Genomic DNA, 19,663 nt, shown 5'->3' on the forward strand with positions numbered 1-19,663 from the left:
TATGATCAGGTTTGGCTAATGCAGTACCAAAGAAAGACAAGACTGTTTGTTTGCTATAGATTAGAAATAGGCAGTTTTTGCCCCTCCAGATGTTGTTGGACTGGAGTTCCCATTAGGTCTGGCACACATCGAAAATGGTAAGCTGTGATCAAAGTGGCAGTTCATTAACATCTGGAGGCCACGAATTGGTTCCTGCTGTTGTAGAATCATGTACAGTATGGGTGTGTTCTGTGCCGACAAGTCAGAACCGACTTATAGCAACCCTAATAGGTTTTTTTCAAGGTAAGTGAGATTTAAGAAGTGGTTTTATCATTTCCACTCCACCAGTGAATTTCCATGGCTGAGCGGGTATTCGAACATAGATAGATAGATAGATAGATAGATAGACAGACAGACAGACAGACAGACAGACAGACAGACAGACAGACTAGATAGATAGATAGATAGATAGATAGATAGATAGATAGATAGATAGATAGATAGATAGATAGATAGATAGATAGATAGATAGATAGATAGATAGATAGATAGATAGATAGATAGATAGATAGATAGATAGATAGATACTTGTTCACCAGAGACCTTGTATTCCATCACTTTATCCAATACAACACAATGGAAATCACTGTAGAATTATGGAACTACAATAATGAAGGAAATCATTGTAAAATTATGGAACTATAAAAATGAGGGATCCAAAGGGTCATTTACTCAACCCCTTATCAACTGAGGAAATCTACGGCTAAAGCATTCCTGGCAGATGGCTGCCTAACCTATGTTTAAAAACTGCCAAATGCAAGAGAGTCCACCACCTTCCAAAGCCAGCATTCCATTTTCAAACAGTTCTTACCATCACAAACATCTTGTTAATATATAGTAAAAATTCCCTTCCTTGTAATTTGATGATTTTGGCATGGGCTCTACTTTCCTTCGACATGGTGGTGCTGCGGGTTAAACCGCAGAAGCCTCTGTGCTGCAAAGTCAGAAGACCAGCAGTCGTAAGATCAGATCCATGTGACGGAGTGAACTCCCATCGCTTGTCCTAGCTCCTGCCAACCTAGCAGTTTGAAAGCATGTAAAAATGCAAGTATATAAATAGGTACCACCACGTTGGAAAGGTAACAGCATTCCATGTCTAGTCACACTGGCCACGTGACCACAGAAACTGTCTACAGACAAACACTGGCTCTACGGCTTGGAGACCTAGCCGCACCCTAGAGTTGGACACGACTGGACTAAATGTCAAGGGGAACCCTTACCTGCTTTCTTCAGCAGCAGAAAACGAGCTTTCATCTTCTATGCAACACCTCTTCACATATTGCAAGACAGTTATCACACCATCAGGTCAGGACATTTTGGAGATCAGTCATTCATAGGATTGCCAGAAGTCGGCGGTGACTTAATGGCACAAAACAACCATCATCCTACCTTTCAATCTTCTGTTCTCCAGGCTAAATATGCCAATTCCCATCAATCATTCGTTATAATGCTTGTTTTCCAGAGCTTGGCCACCTTTGCTCACCTTCCTCTGCACATGATCCTGCCTGTCAATATTCGTTTTGAAATTGTGGCACCAAGAACTGGACATGGCATTCAAATCAGGTCTGAACAAAGCAAAAACAAAGTAGTACTGATGCTTGTTTTGACAATTCGTTCCGGCAAGCTACTCAGATCTTAAACACTCAAATGCCACTCCCTGACTTGTATTAGACTGGGCTGACAAGGAAAAAAGTGCTTAAAGCTGGTTGCCCTGTATGTTGGGACCATCTGCCATGCCTGTTCTACATTCCTACTCTCGTTTCAGAGATCCTCAAGCTCTCAGTCTGCTTCAGCACACATTCCAGTAAATTCAGAGACGGAAACTGGAGAAGACACTAAGGGTTAACTCGCACAGAGCGGTTCGTTGTTTAATCATTGCTTTATTAACTGGTGGCTTTTATGTAGGAACGAACATCTCAGACAGAACAGCTGATCCATGTTAATGTCAATGTTGTTGTGTTGTTGCTGTTTTTCAAGCATTGGTTCAGACACTCCAGCTACAGTTCAGCAAGTAAAATAGGTTATGTCCACATGCACTTGGGGAGGGTTTACAAAGATCTATATGTTGCGGCTTTTCCCTCCTCTCCCTGATATTGGGTAAATTTTCATGGCCATGGTTCTGAGTAGCAATGTAGATATTTGCACTTTTATCTGTCTCTCTCTCTCTCACATACACAAATCAAACATTTTCTTTGCTCTGGGTAAAATGAGAGGTTTTGATTATTATTATTTTTGCATCCTACAATTGTTTTCTGTGAAAATTTTGCATTAGTGGGATTTGCACAAAGAAGTCTTTGCACAAAAACCCTGTATTTTTGCACAAAATACATATTTTGCACAAAAAATCAACAATTTATTGTGCAAAAAAAAACCCATTGTTGTTTCCTTACTGCTTCTGCTGACAAAACAATGCATGCTCTCTTTGCCGTGATACACATGCACAAAATCTCACAATGGTACATAGTGTTTTTTTAAAAAAAATGAGGTATCTTGATGTTTTGAGACACCTCTTTTTGTCAAAGACAAATATATGAAAGTATGTCACATTTTTACATCTGGAAATCCCAGTGAAGCCATTTCAATGCAGAATGGAGACATCTAGTGGTAAGAAGCACAAATACATGATCTGGAAATTAGCAAATGGCATGTATCTTTTCTTCAGTGCCTTGTGATTATTAATAAACTGACATTCTGCAAAGGAAGTAGAAAAGGCACACTATTAGTAGATAACATCAATATAATTTGGAATCCATTTGTTAATTACTAGAATAACGTTAAATGTAATTATACCCTTTAATATCATATCTTTTCTGTGCTAAGATTTTAAAAACTGAGATAAAAATAAATGTTTAAAGAAAGACAAAGGCTAAGCCCTCTGCTTGGTGAAAGTTATTTAGATAGCTGTAGAAAAGAGAAAACTTGGGATTCATTACTGCAACTCCTAATTTCAAGAATGTGTGTTTCTGGAAACCTATATGTTGGGGAGCACCCCATAAGCTTGAGATTTTGAAAATACAAAATTGAGGACAAAAGAGACTGAATTATTAGGCCAACCTTAGCCTGGACAAAACAGGGGAGGAGATAATCAAATCCATACCTTCAAATAAATTCTGCTTGTACAGACAGTTTCTCAGGAAGGTACGGAGAAGTAAAACCATACTCCGGGTAAAAAGCAGTATGTAGGAAAGTTAACTCTTGGAGTACAATACCCAGAACCCCCCAACCAGTACAGAGAATACTATGGGAGTTTTAGTCCAAAAATAAACTTTTCAATGTTCTAGTAAAAAGTAGAATTATTTGATACTTTGGGATTGCCTCGTGTTAAACTTGTCAAAAGTTTCCTAGTGAGTTTTCTGGATTGCTAAAATGTACCTACGTTATATAGTTACAGCAGTTTGATACCATTTTAACTATCATAGCACCATGCTACAGAATTATGGGGTTCGTAGTTTCCTGCTATAGTCATATTTCCACACTCAAGCTAAAATGGAGCATTCTAAATATACCAGCAACCTCAAATTCCAGGATTTTGTCCGTTGGATTCATAACTAGGAATGTGTCATTTGAGATTTTTTTTTAAAAAAAACAACAACATAGTTCTCCATTTTGGGAATTCCACCTGAGAAGCTCATACCTAGAGAAACCTAACTTTAGCTCACCTGGAAACAAAGCCTAGCTAGGAAGACTCTATGGCCTAGCATAGGCCTAGCTCCACCTCAGCATCCTGTTCATAAAGGACACTTCTAGGTAGCCGTAAGCCGTAAACTTCCTTTTCAAACAGGAAGCCAGGGCAGGCCACAAAACCTTTCCACCTAGGTCCTTTTTCTTGGTTGGATGTCTTCAAATTGGAAACAATCTATATCAGCCTTAACAGGGCTTTCATGGCGAGACGTTTATGGAGTGTTTTTGCTAGTTTCACACTCCCTGTGAGTTTCCATAACTGAACAGAAATTCAGACCCAAGCCTCCTGAGTTCTAGTCTGTGACTCAATCCACTACTACACCATACTGGCTATCTCAGCCTTTTCTCTAGGTGATCTATATTAAGGTCTCTGTTGGTGTCGGTCAGCTGGAGCTCCCAGAATGGAGAATTATGGGATTTGTAGTCCAAGAAATCCAAATGACACAATCCAAATTTCACATGAGTTCAACTCATGACAGTTACATTCATACGAAAGTGATATAAGATTAAAATGTAGTCTCAATCCTTTATTTCATCAGTAGCTACTATAAAGTCAATATATGTTAGTTCCAATTGATTGCTTCACAATATGTCTGGATGGTAGAAAACACCTTAGGGATGTTCCCTCCCCTGTGGCATTGAATGTATGGTCCAACTTTGGAATTTGGGTTGTAAATCAAATTTGCATTAGTCAGTTGTCATCTTCCAGGGATATAATCCCTGTCTTTTAGGATGAAGCCCACCTACCCAATGACAGCAAAGCATCCCTTCTGATGGCACTCCTGAAAGCCGTTGCCTAACGCATAAACCAATTAAATTTTATGTTTTTAAAAAATGCACCACATCACCATCATTGCTCTTCCATATATGATTTATCACCTACAAGTCTTCAAGTGGTATTGAACTGCAGCATTTGTAATGCCGTAATTAATATTCAAGGAAAGAAAGGGCAGCTTGCATGGATCAGGAAATGTAGAAGACAGATGTTTGGCAACTTTGCATAGAGTTCATTGCCGATGTCAGCCGGCTCCAAGAAAGCAGACAACAGATCCTTTCTTGCTAGCTGCAAAAGCGGGATGGTGAACCATGAAAGGATGCTTTTGGTTATTTCCTGCATGTTGAAAGAAATCTTTTGTCTTTCTCCAAAACCTTGACAGGCAGCAAAAGCTTAAACCATGAACTATGCCCATACCATTGGCAGGAGCAAATGTTCAGGGGATGATGGGGGAAGGTACAGAATCACAAAGCTTGATGGAGCCTTCAATGGAAGATCAAAAAGGCCCATAAATAGGTCATATGCCACATCGATGGAACACACCAGTTGCACTAATATCATATCCTGTATTTAATGATAGCCTTAGGGCTGAGCAGAAACTGGTAGTAACCAGTTATAACTTATGTAATTTTAGATAAATCATTTCTTTGAGGCAATGAACAATGTAACTAGAAGTTACACAGCTACTTTTAGAGGTTACAAGTAACATCTAAGTTCATTAGTTGACACAAGTAAAACTCGTGTTTTACTTGTGTCAATGAGTTTGGTTTTCCAGTACTATAAAGATAGGCTTCCCCAAACTGGGGACTTCCAGATGTATTAAACTACAGTATCCAGAATTCTCAGCATCAGAGCTAGCTGAGGATTATAGATGTTGTAGTGCACCACATATGGAGGACCACAGGTTAGAGAAAAGCAAAGTCAGACAAAGGAACTTGCTTTATATCTGGTCAGGTTATTTATCCAACCAATCAAGCATTGTCTCTTCTGACTGACAACAGGTCCCCATAGTCTCAAGAAGCATCCTCAACATTACTTGTTACATGATTATTTTTTTAACTATTTTTTTTACTGTCTGTGTATTGCACTTTTACTGTACTATTGAGATACAGTGCTTTATCACCGCACAACCCTTGTTCTACTATAAAAGTGCCATTGTTCTTCCACAGAGCTTCCAGTAGAGTTCCACCATAAAGTTCTTTCTTTTTATCTGCACTCTTTCATGAGGATAAGAGGATGAGGTCAACATTGTGTGTCTTCTTGTGTGAATTATTGCCTAAGTCCCATGAAACAGATGTCTTTGATGGCATGGGGACCAAGTTCACCGGCCTAACAGTTCCTTTATCTATTCAGCGATATGAGGGGAAAGTTGTGGAATTGGTTCAAACAGTGTTGAGCTAGCAGGACTAACCCATGGTATTTTGCCACCTATGGAGAGCTAAATAGTGTATCTTCTTCATTCTGTGTATGGAATCTGGCCTGACCGGCAGTTCAATCTTTTTCTAGTGGGCAATGCCATACAATGCACTGGAGGTATTTGATAATTCAGAGATGCACCAGCTATTTTGTGTGGTGGTAGGAACCACTGTGGAGTCCAAGAAAACACAACTGGGGGGCTGCCACAGTTTTCTATATTACAATGGTGCCCAACCTCAAGTCCCAGATGTTCTTGGACTGCAACTCCCAGAATCTCTGGCCAGCACAGCTAGTGGTGAAGGCTTCTGGGAGTTGCAATTAAAGATTCGGAACCACTGACCTATCATATGATGTCTGCCAGCACTTGCTATACAATGGTGCCTCGCAAGATGAATTTAATTCATTCTGCGATTAATGTTGTCTTGCAAAAAATTCATCTTGCAAAATGCGTTTTCCCATAGGAATGCATTGAAATCTAATTAATGCATTCCTATGGGCAAAAAAAAGTCAAAACAAAGTCGAATTTGGTTTACAAAGGGTTTATTAAGTGCTCTTTAAAGCCATACATATTGTGCAGATGATTTTAAAAAAATTCAGTCAAAAAGCTAATTTTTTAAACATCATAGAAAAACATTTAAAAATCAGCAAACATGAGGCAGGAACAAAAAACGGAAAACATTTGTCTTGTGAAGCACGGCCATAGGAACATTTGTCTTGCAATTCATCAACCCCCATTGCCAAGACCATTTGCCTTGCGAGTTTGCTTTTTTTCCCCTGTGAGGCAGTTGTCTTGCGAGGCACCACTGTATTCTCTCTAATGGCAGGGCCAGCCTTGTGTCACAACATATTAATTCAACTTCTTCAAGAACGTGAATACCATGTACCTGTGAGCCCCATTAAAATTAAAGGTACTTGATGCCTGGTTACAGTTACAATTTCTTTTCCATTTATTGAATTTTCTTCTGCAAAATGTGCTAAGGTATGATAGCTTCGCTTCCCAGATTTCCAAAATCCTGTGCTGCACTGCGAGTGAGGAGGACCAGAGAGTCTGTTTTTCATTAGAAGCAGAGCCAGGCATATTTTATTGGTAAATGAAGCACTCCTTTTATAGTTTATAAAACATGCCAGGCTCATTAGGCATGAAAAGTTCCTTTATGAAAATGTAAGATATTAATTACAGTCATTTGCCTTCAAATCTCAGGCACTTCTCACTGGAGCTTAGCTTCAATTCCCATCCCCCCCCCCCCGCCAAAATGAGGCTGAACATAAATTATATCCATCCTTCTAATTCAGCATTTATCCAAAATATATACCACAGCACCCAAACTTCTTTTGTTTTTCTTTTCTTACTGGAGTTCAGCATCATCATGGCGTCCATATCTTGAACTACCAGTTATAGAATGTCTGTTGTAATCTAAATAATTTAAGGTTAGCTTGGTCCTGAGTCATCAGCTGAGATCCATTATTTTTCCAGACGACCTGCTTCTAGTGGAGATGAATATTACTGGAGCTGGTTTGTTGGCATGCATCAACACAAGTACCTGCATTTGTGAACTTTCCTTTGGGTCACTGGCTATAGAAATGGTTATGAGGAGCACCTCTGCTTCAGCATTTACCATTGGCAAGTAGTTGCACACAACTACACTCAAGTAAGGTCAACAATATCATAAGAACGTTCTTATGACATTCTGCACTTTCCATCTCCTGTTGACGACAGCTTGTAGATACAATACTGGAAAATCAAACAGATTGTGCAGTATCCTACAGAGCTTTTACTGAGTGGCAATTCCTGCCAACACAGTATAGTAAGAGGGGAATCGCACCATTTACAAGGTATTATTGTGCAAGCAATGGTAGCCATGAAGAAAATCTGCCCTTCACTTGTCAGCAGCTACAACTGCAAAAGCACCATCGTTCCATGGCGCTAGTCTTTCCATAGAGCACAAGCTTATCAGGATGCTAACCCTTTGGCTTTATCAAAGTTGTCTCATCTGACCTCTGAGTCTGTACCTGTATTCATCCTTGTGGAACACAAATGAATACCTCATTAAACATGAAGAAGAAACAAAGGTTCCATTTCCAGCTATATTTTATTGGCCATGTTCTAAATGAAACAGATAATGAACCATTTAACAGAGCTGGATTTCCTGTGGTAAATGCAGGCCTAAAACACTAGTAAACCATATATGGGCTCCATTTTTAGTATCTAGTAAAATAAAGAAATGTATTTGTAGTATTTCAGCATTCCTGCTTGACATTTATAATGCCATTCAACAAGCCAGTTTTATTAGATGTAGGACAAACGTGCATTTCGTGCTCTTCTGTACATGATCGGAAATGCCTTTTATGCCCTAAAGTATTTTTGGATGGAGGACAGATGATTTGGCTTGTGAGTTGTCATAAAAAAGGCAGAATTTGCTCTTAAAAGTTGGGCAATAATAGCTGAGTTTCATGTTCAGAAATGTGCAGGGGTTTCTGGGTTTTTCTGATCTCCATTCCTGGATTCTTTCATTGTGACATCAAAATTAAAAAATACTAACAAAAAACAACCCCACCCCAAAGCTTGTTTTGTGCATGGAGAGGTAGAATCTTGGCTCTCAGAGGATATACACACATCCCGCAATCTAACATACAAGCCCCTATACACCTTGGGATCAGGAAACCAAGTAGACTGTTTTACCCAATCTCTCTCTCTCCCTCTCTCTGCGTTCAACAGTTACCTAATGAAAACAGCGTTCTCATTAGGCAATATCACGAAGGTGCCGATGGCAACCTTCCCCTTATGATTCAAGATACAAAAATGGTGTGTGGCCTCAGACACCTGCAGAAAATTTACCTGTTTGGGTAGGCATTCCTTTGCTTGTTACAGCTTTCTTTCTTTTTTTCACTACTCATTTGAATGTTTTAATTGCTCACTACTCATATAAACTGTCATTATAAACTGTCTGGTAATTGCTTTTGCAAAACAAAGCATCTACATCAAATGCACACCCACTCTTTAATCTGGGAGGGGCTACCATCCTGCCCTTCCCAGATTAAAAGCAAAGGAAAGTTTTTTTCAGAACATCTCTGGATCCTGATGGAACATCAAAGAATGCCAGGGCTATAAGGTGGGAAGAAAGAACCACCCACCTTTTAATATGGATGCAACTCCAGGGAGGACTAGCCCCCAATCACATGGAGAACTGTGTTACTTGCATGCCACTTACTAGGCTACAGATTAGACTTGGCTGAACCAACATTATGCTAAGAAAATGAAATTTTGCACTGACACCGTTCTTTGTGAGTGTGGAGGACAACAGTCAACTTCACACCTACCTCAGTGTACTCTATGCCCTGCAACATATACCATGGAGGATTTCATGTTAGATGCTCTAGACCAGTGGTCCCCAACCTTGGATTTCAATTCCCAGAAATCCTAGCCACCAGAAGTGCTGGTGAAGACTTCTGGGAGTTGTAGTCCAGGAACATCTGGAGGCCCAAGGTTGGGGACCTCTGCTCTAGATGACCTTGTGGTTGCCTGTTATTGGGTGAAAATTATCTAATATATTTATTAATTATACTGTGGTACTTTTGACACAACTAAAGGAGAGTTCTTTTCATAATGCATTATTGGTATTTTGAAGTGAATGGCTTGGAGATGCTGCTGTAATATAAGCAATATACAAGTACTAGAAACAAATGAATTAAATTTAATAAACCTAAGGATTCTGCATGCTGGCTGGATAACTCAGTGAGTTAGGCATCTGGCTGTAGAGCTAAAGGTTGGGAGTTTGATTCCCCACTATGTCTTCTGTGATAAGTATCAGCCTGTGTAAGTCATGGACAAGGTGAACAGTCCCAGCACGCCCCCAGAAGAAGGGAATGGTAAACTACTTCTGTGTATTCTCCACCTAAAAAACCCTGGAAAGGCTTGTGTTGTCAAGAGTTGACTTGATGACACATCATCATCATCATCATCATCATCATCATCATCATCATCATTTATTGTCATTGTAAGTATATACACAGTATACCCATACAACGAAATTCACAGACACCCAGAGACCGGACACATGCACACACATGGGCTTTGTTGGACTGCATATGTAATTTCCACCCCTGCTTTTGAGGAATTTACACTTTGGATGCGCCGGTACAGATACAGAAGGCCTTGTGTGTAGTCTCCACTCTAGGACATGTTGCACACACACTGGAGTGGCAGCTAGGGGCTACGGCAGTGTGGTGAGAAACAGGAAAGCTGTATTATTCTCCGGCTAAGCCCCTCTGAAACAGAATGAACAGGGCTGTCTTCTGTCTTTATTACTGGTGCTTGGGACGGGCCCTAATATATTGTGCTGAAAACAAGATATACCATTCACACAATTTGAAAAACAGCGCTGACATTGCTTTGTGCTTGGGTGAGAAGTGGTTAACTGATTTTAAAAAAAGAGTCAGCTCTGAGGATCTTCCCTTGTGTGGTGTCACTTTATGAATGGTAATGAGCAGAAGAGGGGATCCTGTAGACCATCTTGACTGCTGCCATTGGCCTCGTCAACATTCCAGCTGCCCTTGGCTATGTAAAGCTTGGCATCCTTTTTTTCCTACTGGCAATGTGGGCCCAATATTGTGCATTTCCTGGTTTGTTTGGTTTTTTGAATCGTAGGTACAGAAACACAATATCCCACATTCATAAACAGGAGTTTTTTAAAAAAACTAAATTGCTATGTGTGCTGTCTTTGCCTTTAGCTGGTGCAACTCAAATGTTGGAACCTTGAGAGCTGTCGTTTATACAGTGAGAGAGAGAGGGAGAAGGAGAGAAGGCCATAACCATAAACGATGAAAGTTGCTGATGAATGAGTGTGGTATATTTGTCTTTTGCACTAGTGACTTTTATGCCTGTTATATGAATTGTGTGCCAGCATTTCTTTTTTCTATAAACCAAGCAGTACCAAGGGAAGCGCCTGGGAATGTCAATGGTTGCAACCACATACAAATGCTTGCTTCCTTCCTTCTCTGATCTCACCCTCCCTCCTTCCTTGAGACTTCAGCTCTTAATTTTACATGCAACCTTCACTTTCCCAAGTAGCTATTTATGATGACTTGCTTTCCCCCCCACACTTTTTTTTTAACCCCTAATTCCTCACTGTGTGACTTAATGGATTTTCTCTCTGAGGAAGATTCTTTATTCCCTCCCTGCTGCGGAGTGTTTTTCATGGAGGCAGGTTTAATTATTTACTCTGCAGTTCACGCTGCAGTACAGGGCTCGGTCATATTTCTTAAAGTGGTTGATGAAACATCCTTTCATGCCAACAAAGGAAGACAGGAGGGGTGGAGAGTTTATGTACTTGTTTAACAGCAGAATTGGATTAGGGTTTTGTTTTTAATGGGAAAATAATTTACTAAAATGGCAGTCAGATGTGCTATTTTGAATACATCCCCGTGGCCTATGTTTAAGACTTGCCAAGTCAGGAGCATTGGCCCTTGACACTTCAGGGCCAAACTTCAGACTACTGGGGAAGCCCCTGTGATGTGACAGGAAGAGTCCTTGTAATCTCACAATGGTGGAGCAGCTCAGGCTCGGGTGGAGGGCTAGAATTGCTTCTGGGCCAGCTGTTTGTGGAAATGGACTCTCCTCTCCTTGGCTTACTCTAAATATCATGCTGGGTCCAACTACAGTGGTGCCCCACATAGCGAAAATAATCCATGCAGCAAAAATCGTCGCTATACGGATTCCTCGCTATGCGGGGGGGAAAGCCCATAGGAATGCATTAAAACCCGTTTAATACGTTCCTATAGGCAAAAAACTCACCTTAATGCGAAAATCCTCCATACGGCCGCCATTTTCACTGCCCGGTAAGTGAGGAATCCAGGCAAAAACACAGCGGGCGGCGATTTTATTTACCCGGCAGCCATTTTGGAACTGCCGATCAGCTGTTCTAAAAACATCGCTATGCGAAAATCGGTAAGTGAAACAGCTTACCGATCATCGCAAAGCGATATTTTACCATTTAAAACATTGCAATGCAGTCGCAAAAACGATCGCAAAAAATCATCGCTATGCGGATTCGTCGTTAACCGAAGCGCTCGTTAAGCGAGGCACCACTGTATATGCACTCACCCACTGTCTACAAAGCCCCCTTCTCCACAACTTTGGTGTTGTTGTGCCAATACTGAATAAGCACCTACGCAAACAGACACCTTTGCTATCATCCACTGAGCTCAGTCTTTAAAGTTTACCTTCCAGGCTAAATTGAAATGATCTGCTCCTCCACCAACACTTTACCGTATGTCCCCACCCAGAGACCTTGCGGTGCCAGTCGGTTCTTGGTGGCCTAGCAACTACTCTGTTCTTTTTCTACAGCAAGATGCAAGGACTAACATTGGGGATTCTTCAGAAGAAGAAGTAAGAGTGAATCCCTGGTGATGTGCCACATGCTTGTCTTCTGAACAGTTATCTCCATAACCTCAACACATGTGTATCTTATAATATTTATTTGTACCTATTTCTTCATTGTATTATTGCTATATCTGCAACTTGTTATAGATGCTTATGATTAATCATGTAGTTAATACTATAGACAGTCTCAGATACAGTAATGATTCATGAGCAGCATCATTCCAATATGACCCAGGCGATGTCATTCACCCCCATGTAATACCTAATTTAATATATGCTATTAATGGTCATCCAAAATGTCTTTAGACCACTTCTATGTATTTATTCATGAATTTTATTTATTCTTAAATAAATAACTTAGCCTTTTTCACGACTAATGGTTCAATGGCTGAAATTCTACTGCTTAGTGTAGCAAGGCACACGTGAATAAGCCTATTGAATCGGTGAGGGTTTGGTGAGTTAATTCCTTTGTAAGTTCCATTAATTCAAATGAGCCTATTCTGCTTGCAACTATAGCAAAACTATAGTAAGTTGCAACTAGAATAGGCCTGTTTGAATTTATGGAACTTATGGAGAAGATGACTCAAAAATTCCTCACTGATGAATTAATGGGTGTACTCTACTGCAATTTACTATGCTAAGCAACAGGATATCAACCAATGTGTTTTTGATTCCAAATATGCTCACAATATCTCTCTGCAACAATGTTGTTTCTGCACATCATGTACTTGTTCAAAGTGAAAATCTTGTCAGAAAAAAAAAGATGGCTAGCAGTGCTAATTCAGCATCCCTAAGGATTAAATAGATTTCTCCTGAGAAAATCTATATGTGGGACAGGAAGAAAAAGTTAGAACTGGATATAGATCAACTGATGGGTTCAAAATTGGGAAAGGAGTACGACAAGGCTATATATTGTCTCTCTGCTTATTTAACTTATATGCAGAATACATCGTGCGAAAGGCTGGACTGGAGGAATCTCAAGCTGGAATTGCCGGAAGAAATATCTATAACCTCAGATATGCAGATGATACCACTCTGATGGCAGAAAGTAAGGAGGAATTAAAGAACCTCCTAACGAGGGTGAAAGAGGAGAGCACAAAAATGGTCTGAAGCTCAACATAAAAAAAAAACTAAGATCATGGCCACGGATCCCATCACCTCCTGGGAAATAGATGAGGAAGATATGGAGTCAGTGGCAGATTTTACTTTCTTGGGCTCCATGATCACTGCAGATGGTGAGAGCAGCCACGAAATTAAAAGACGCCTGCTTCTTGGGAGGAAAGCAATGACAAACCTAGACAGCATCTTAAAAAGCAGAAACATCACCTTGCCGACTAAGGTCTGCATAGTCAAAGATATGGTTTTTCCAGTAGCAATGTATGGAAGTGAGAGTTGGACCATAAAGAAGGCTGACAGCCAAAGAATTGATGCTTTTGAATTGTGGTGCTGGAGGAGACTCTTGAGAGTCTCCTCGACTGCAATGAGATCAAACCTATCCATTCTGAAGGAAATCAACCCTGAGTACTCACTGGAAGGGCAGATTCTGAAGCTGAGGCTCCAGTACTTTGGCCATCTCATGAGAAGAGAAGACTCCCTGGAAAAGACCCTGATGTTGGGAAAGTGTGAAGGCAAGAGGAAAAGGGGACGACAGAGGATGAGATGGTTGGAGAGTGTCACTGAAGTGACCAACATGAATTTGACTCAACTCCGGGAGGCAGTGGAACACAGAAGGACCTGGTGTGCTCTGGTCCATGGGGTCAGGAAGAGTCGGACACGACTTAATGACTGAACAACAACAAAGGATTAAACCCATTTTTATATGACCAAAGCACTAAAATCCTTTGTCAGTATGAATGAATCCACCAGTTTCTCTTCAGAAACAAAGAAAATTCTCAGTTATGCCTATTTCGGCATGGAGTAAGAAATTTATTTCCAAATCATACAAATCCTGTTGTATAATTAGACTACACCCGAAAGGTACCTATCCCAGAACCTTGTGCAAGGGAAAAGTGAACATAATAATCAACTACTAAAACAAGCTTGAAGTGAATTATAAGGGCCTTCTGTTATATACAACCTTTTCTAAAAAGCTAGATGGTCCTTTAAAATATACATGGAAAACTGAGGACAGTTATGAAGCGTTTCTACTTTGGACCTAAGCACAGAAACCCTGCTCTTTCTCTTCCCAATCTATATTCATATCCTTAAAATCTATAAGTGCAACCACGCTGGAGCACTAGCTATTTGTTATCGAATCATCGAAGATGCAGCGTAGTTTTATCATTGTGCTGCACCACGATGGTCGCAGGAAATGCCCCTCATATCTGGATGCAGTGTCTGCTGAAGCAGATGGCAAGATAAGCATGCTCATCTGTGGAATAATTGTAATATCTGGTGGGTGTGTTTTGTTCTGAAAGGTGCTGCGTGTAGGTATGTCTGCCATATAAGCAGATAAAAAGAGCATCTGGCCAAGAGGAACACGTTGCCCTTGGGAGGCCAAAGGATTGAAGCCTTGGCATCCAACTGTTAACACAGACATGGTTGGAAGATGAAGTGTCACGGGTGAGCCATTTATTCTTCAGAGGCAGCGTAGGTTCTGAAAACATATGTTCCTCACATTCCCATTTTTATGTTTCCTGAACATCAGCCCCCAGTCCCTTCTGTCACTTTTATTTTTAGATACTTTTTTTAAAAAAGCCAATTGTCCCCTGACTTAAAAGGCAGGGATGACTCAAATGCAATGTTTATAGTGCGGGGGGGGGGGGGGGGGTAAGGCTGCGGCTGCCATCTGGTCCCGTTCTAGAACAGAGCCAGCCCTACCATCCAGCAGAGTTAGTCACTTCAGGCAACAGTACCTCAAGGCAGTACATTTGCTGCTCTCTCCTACCCCTTAGGAGGACCTTTAAAGCTCCAGAGAAAAACTACTACCGGTATGAGTAGCTCTCCAGAACCGTCTATTTCCTCAGCTTTTAGCAAAGGGGTGTGTGTCTCAAGCTGAGCTCCTTGTAAAGGTACCTTTGGAAGGGTTACTTCAAAAATTGCCTGTGAAATGGCACACTGTCCTGGTCACCCATCCCATAATGATTTAGCTCTAAGGACTCTGTGTATCAGGCACTGAGGAAACAGCCAGCTTTCAAGTGGGGTGTCGCATCAGCTACAAGCATCTTTTTGGGTTATCAGTGCTAATTTTTCTATTATTCAGGTGTCATCTTCTCTTCCTCCTCCTCTTTTTTCTTTCTCCTTAAAGTGAGGGTTTTTAGAACTACTGCCCCAGCCGCCTCATCTTCCTTGTGTGTGGCTTCTATTCTTGCCTCTGGCAGGTATGTTATAAAACTGCACATATTCAAGGAAGGGTCAGTCACGTCCTGCCTCAAGCAGTAGAAAAGGTTGGACCACCCATGTCCAGTAACAATTGTAAAGAGGCAACATGTGTTGGGGAGAGATGATGCAGTTCTTTCTTATGTCACTGCTGTCAACACAAGTACAGGTAGCAATGGCACATGGTTCTTCACTTATCTAGAAGATTTTAAATACTGCCTTTCATGGAGGTTCCACAGGCGTTCTCCAGAAAAAGGATAAAACACATAAATAAAAATGACAAAAACATGTAAAAAGTTGAAATCCCAAGTATGAAGAGCCATAATAGATCACAGCCTCTCACTCATGTTTCCTCCAAGCAGACTTTGAGGGGTCATACTTTTTCCAGCTTAAAGCACTCTTTGGGCAGTTTACAAGTTAATTATGCAGGCTATACATTGCTAATAATAATTACTAATAACAATTACTACTTAGCTACAATTACTAATAACACTTGATTAACTTACATAAAATAATAATAACTGTGGGCCGTCAATTCAGTTCAGTTCTTCCTTACAGTGACCTTTCCCAGGTTTTTTTAGGTAGAGAGTAGAGATGGGGAAAAATTTTTAAAAAGGCAATTTGTTTTGATCCGTTATTCATCAAGGTTAACGGAGCAATGAATACGAATATACGAATATTCTTCATGGAATCAACAAATTGATCTGTCGATTTGTCTGCACTTTAAATGGCTATAAAACTGGCCCCCAACCACATAGAGACACCAAATTTGCAGAGAAGCTTCCTCAGATGCTTTTCTATAATGCCTGAAAGTCTGGTGAACCCTGGATAATGGACCCCCAAGGTATTTAGTGACAAAGAGGACCCCCAGGAAATCTCCCCCCAGATACTTAGAGACTCCGGAATCACAACAGAGCTTCCTATGTCTTTCTCCAACATGTCTGCCAACTTTGGTGAAGATTGGATTTGGAACATCCGAGTTATTCACCCACAAATTATCCCCCCAGGAGAGTTTACCACATGGCACAGAAGCCCTTTCTGCCTACCAGCCACCAATCAGCTTATCAGAAGCCAATAGGCAGCCACCCACACACACACTGCCAGCCACCCCAACAGCCTACCCTCACACCCCCTTCCTTTCCCTACCTTAGCCCCCACCCCACTCCCACTGACACCCCTTTATCTTAATAGCTGCTGCCGAGGTCTCCATCTGGCCTTCGCAGCCACGGCATGTAAAAAGAAATATTGGCTGCCCTTTGCAAAGATGTCGGCTGTGGCTTCATTTAGGTTAGGGAAGCTGCAGCTGCCATCTTTACAAAGGGCAGCCTGGATTCCCTTAAGGCAGGCTAATGGAATCCAAGCTGCCCTTTACAAAGATGGCAGCTGCAACTTCCCTACCCTAAATGAAGCCACAGCCGACATCTTTGCAAAGCCAGTCTCCATTTTTACATGCATGGCTCCAAGGCCAGAAGACGTCGGCAGCAGCGATTAAGGTAAGAGGGTGTCGGTGGGGATGGGGTGGCATAGGGCCTAAGGTACGGAAAGGAAGGGGGTGGGCTGGGCTGTGGTATTGGGTGGCTGTGTGAGGTGGTGGCTGCCTTTCTGCTGCTGATCAGCTGATTGGCTGATCGGCAGCCAGTAGGCAGAATAGTGTTTTTTGTTTGTTTTTTCATATGAAGGATGAATAAAAACGGGTAAATATTTATCCCTTCGTATTTGTGGGGGTCTCTGTAACCCACAAATATGGATCAACAAATAGGCTATATTCGTCGGAAAAAGCGATCCGTTTTTATATTTGTCCCCCTCTCTAGTAGAGAGTACTGAGAAGTGGTTTCTCCTTTCCTTCTCATCTAGAACTGGGCAGCTTGCCCAATGCTGCACAGGCTGGTTCGTCCTCTTGGAGGCACAGTGGGGAACCAAACTCCCAAACTCTAATTTACAGAGCTATCCAGCTGGCTATTGATTAGCTTGTTCTGTTTCAATTGTTGTTGTTGTTTAGCCGTTAAGTCGTGTCCGACTCTTTGTGACCCCATGGACCAGAGCACAACAGGCCCTCCTGTCCTCCACTGCCTCCCGGAGTTGGGTCAAATTCATATTGGTCGCTTCGATGACACTGTCCAGCCATCTCGTCCTCTGTCGCCCCCTTCTCCTCTTGCCCTCACACTTTCCCAACATCAGGGTCAATTAGCAACCCTCTTTTAAAGATGCCCTTATGGATGACCAGCCCTCTTGTGGTAGCAGTGTGAAGAAATTAACTACATATGTTATGTAAGACCTCTTTCTGTCTGTGCTGAATCTCTTATCATTCAGCTTCACTGGATGACCTTGAAATGTAGCCATATAGCTATGTAATTTAAATATCAGTATACTTTGCACTGGATTTTGGAACAAAATGATTAAAATATGCAGCTTCCCTTAAGACAGGCATTAAGTAGTTCCTGCATAAGCCTGGACAACGGTCTATATACTACTTCATATGACATTAATCCAAACAGGAACTAAACATGCTATGTATAGTGAAGTACTTCTTTCCTCATAAAAGATACAGCTGATGTACCAGGAGTAAGAGGAAACATGTCTGCCATTATCTGGGAATTATGTAGCTGCTACAGATCAGGTACAGTATACACAAACAACTGCAATCTTGCACACATTTTCTCCCAAGCTGTGAACATCAGGTTTCAAAAATGGCATTTATTTTAAAGGACATCATCCTCCAGAATCCGCTAGCAATTATGTGGCCATACTGTGTCTGGCCTCATAACAAATAAGTATAATGCCATCAAGAGCAAATTGATCATCCACTGACAAACTGGACCCACCCATCTTTTAAAAGAGGAATATTTAAGTGACACTGCACACCATGTTTACATGAAGAGGGCTTTAATTTGTGTTGCATTGGGCTGGAGTAAGGGGAAAGGACGGGGTGTTTTTGATCTGACTGGTGAGTTACATGGAATAGTGCCCATTACGTGGATAGCAAGAGGTGTAAGAAAAGGTGCTCAAATAAATTAATTATGGTTTGTTCTCAAAAGAATTGGACTGTGACTCTTCCAGAGATAGTTTGATTCATTGTGTCATCATGACTCTTTGTAAGCCATTGACTTAGATCAAGCTATAAAAGAGAGTAAATAAAATATATTCAGAAAGAGGAAATCTATAATATATTTCAAAGGAAAAGAAAGGTAAGAAAAATAACGAGGTAACAAGGAAGCCCCCTAGCCCATGTGCTTTATATTGACCTGAAAGAATACATACGTTGCAGTCCTATGCATGCTTGCATTAGAGTAATCAGCCTTGATCTCATTGGATTTATGCCTGAGGAGTATTCATAACATTGTTCAATCAGCATTCTACACTTAAACGTATAAGAAATATAAAAATGACAAATTCAATCTCTCTTCCTCTTCCTTCCTTCCTGCATTTCAAAGTCATATCTATTAAGATTGCTCCTCCCTTTTCCAACACAATCCCTATCCTAAAGTTAATGTTTTTGACTAAGGATCTGGAATCTCCCTTACCAGCATCATTTATAGGTATTGTCCCCCAAAAAAGTTACTTTCCAAGATCTGGCCTAATCCCACAAAATCAACAGTGTCTATTCCTTAAGCTTCCAACAGAAGTTCAGGATTGTCTTTTTGCAGGTACATAACCAGAGGGTATTTCTAAACTGGAGGAATCCACATTTGATATAAATGCTGAAAGAAATGGATGCACAACACTTAAAAGAGTTGCCCTGGATTTTCTCTGACATTCTAATGAGAAAAGCAACCCCACACATACCATGAGATATGTTGGGCCTAATCTTTAACTTTTATTTATAAATAGTCAGTGCTCTTTCTGCACAAATAAAAATATTGGCACAGCTCCTTCCAAAAAAATCATTTAAAAGAAACAACAGAATCTTTTTAAAGAAAATATTTAGCAAAAGTATTTACTTCAGAGGGTAGTTTACATTCCATAATGAAAGAATTAAGAGAGAAGAAAGCATCCAGAGGATAACAAATTTGCCAAAAGGCATATCTCTTCAAATGCTGATATTCTCCTAAATCTAT

At 40.8% G+C, this 19,663-nt stretch overlaps 1 protein-coding gene across 25 annotated transcripts in view; it reads right to left on the minus strand.

Moving 5' to 3' along the window:
- The window catches only part of MAPK10 (mitogen-activated protein kinase 10), a 254,583-nt gene that overhangs the window by 201,810 nt on the left and 33,110 nt on the right, over window positions 1-19,663 (minus strand). The window lies entirely within an intron of this gene.

Source organism: Pogona vitticeps, chromosome 5 (genome assembly GCF_051106095.1).
Source record: "Pogona vitticeps strain Pit_001003342236 chromosome 5, PviZW2.1, whole genome shotgun sequence".
Taxonomy (NCBI): Eukaryota; Metazoa; Chordata; class Lepidosauria; order Squamata; family Agamidae; genus Pogona; species Pogona vitticeps.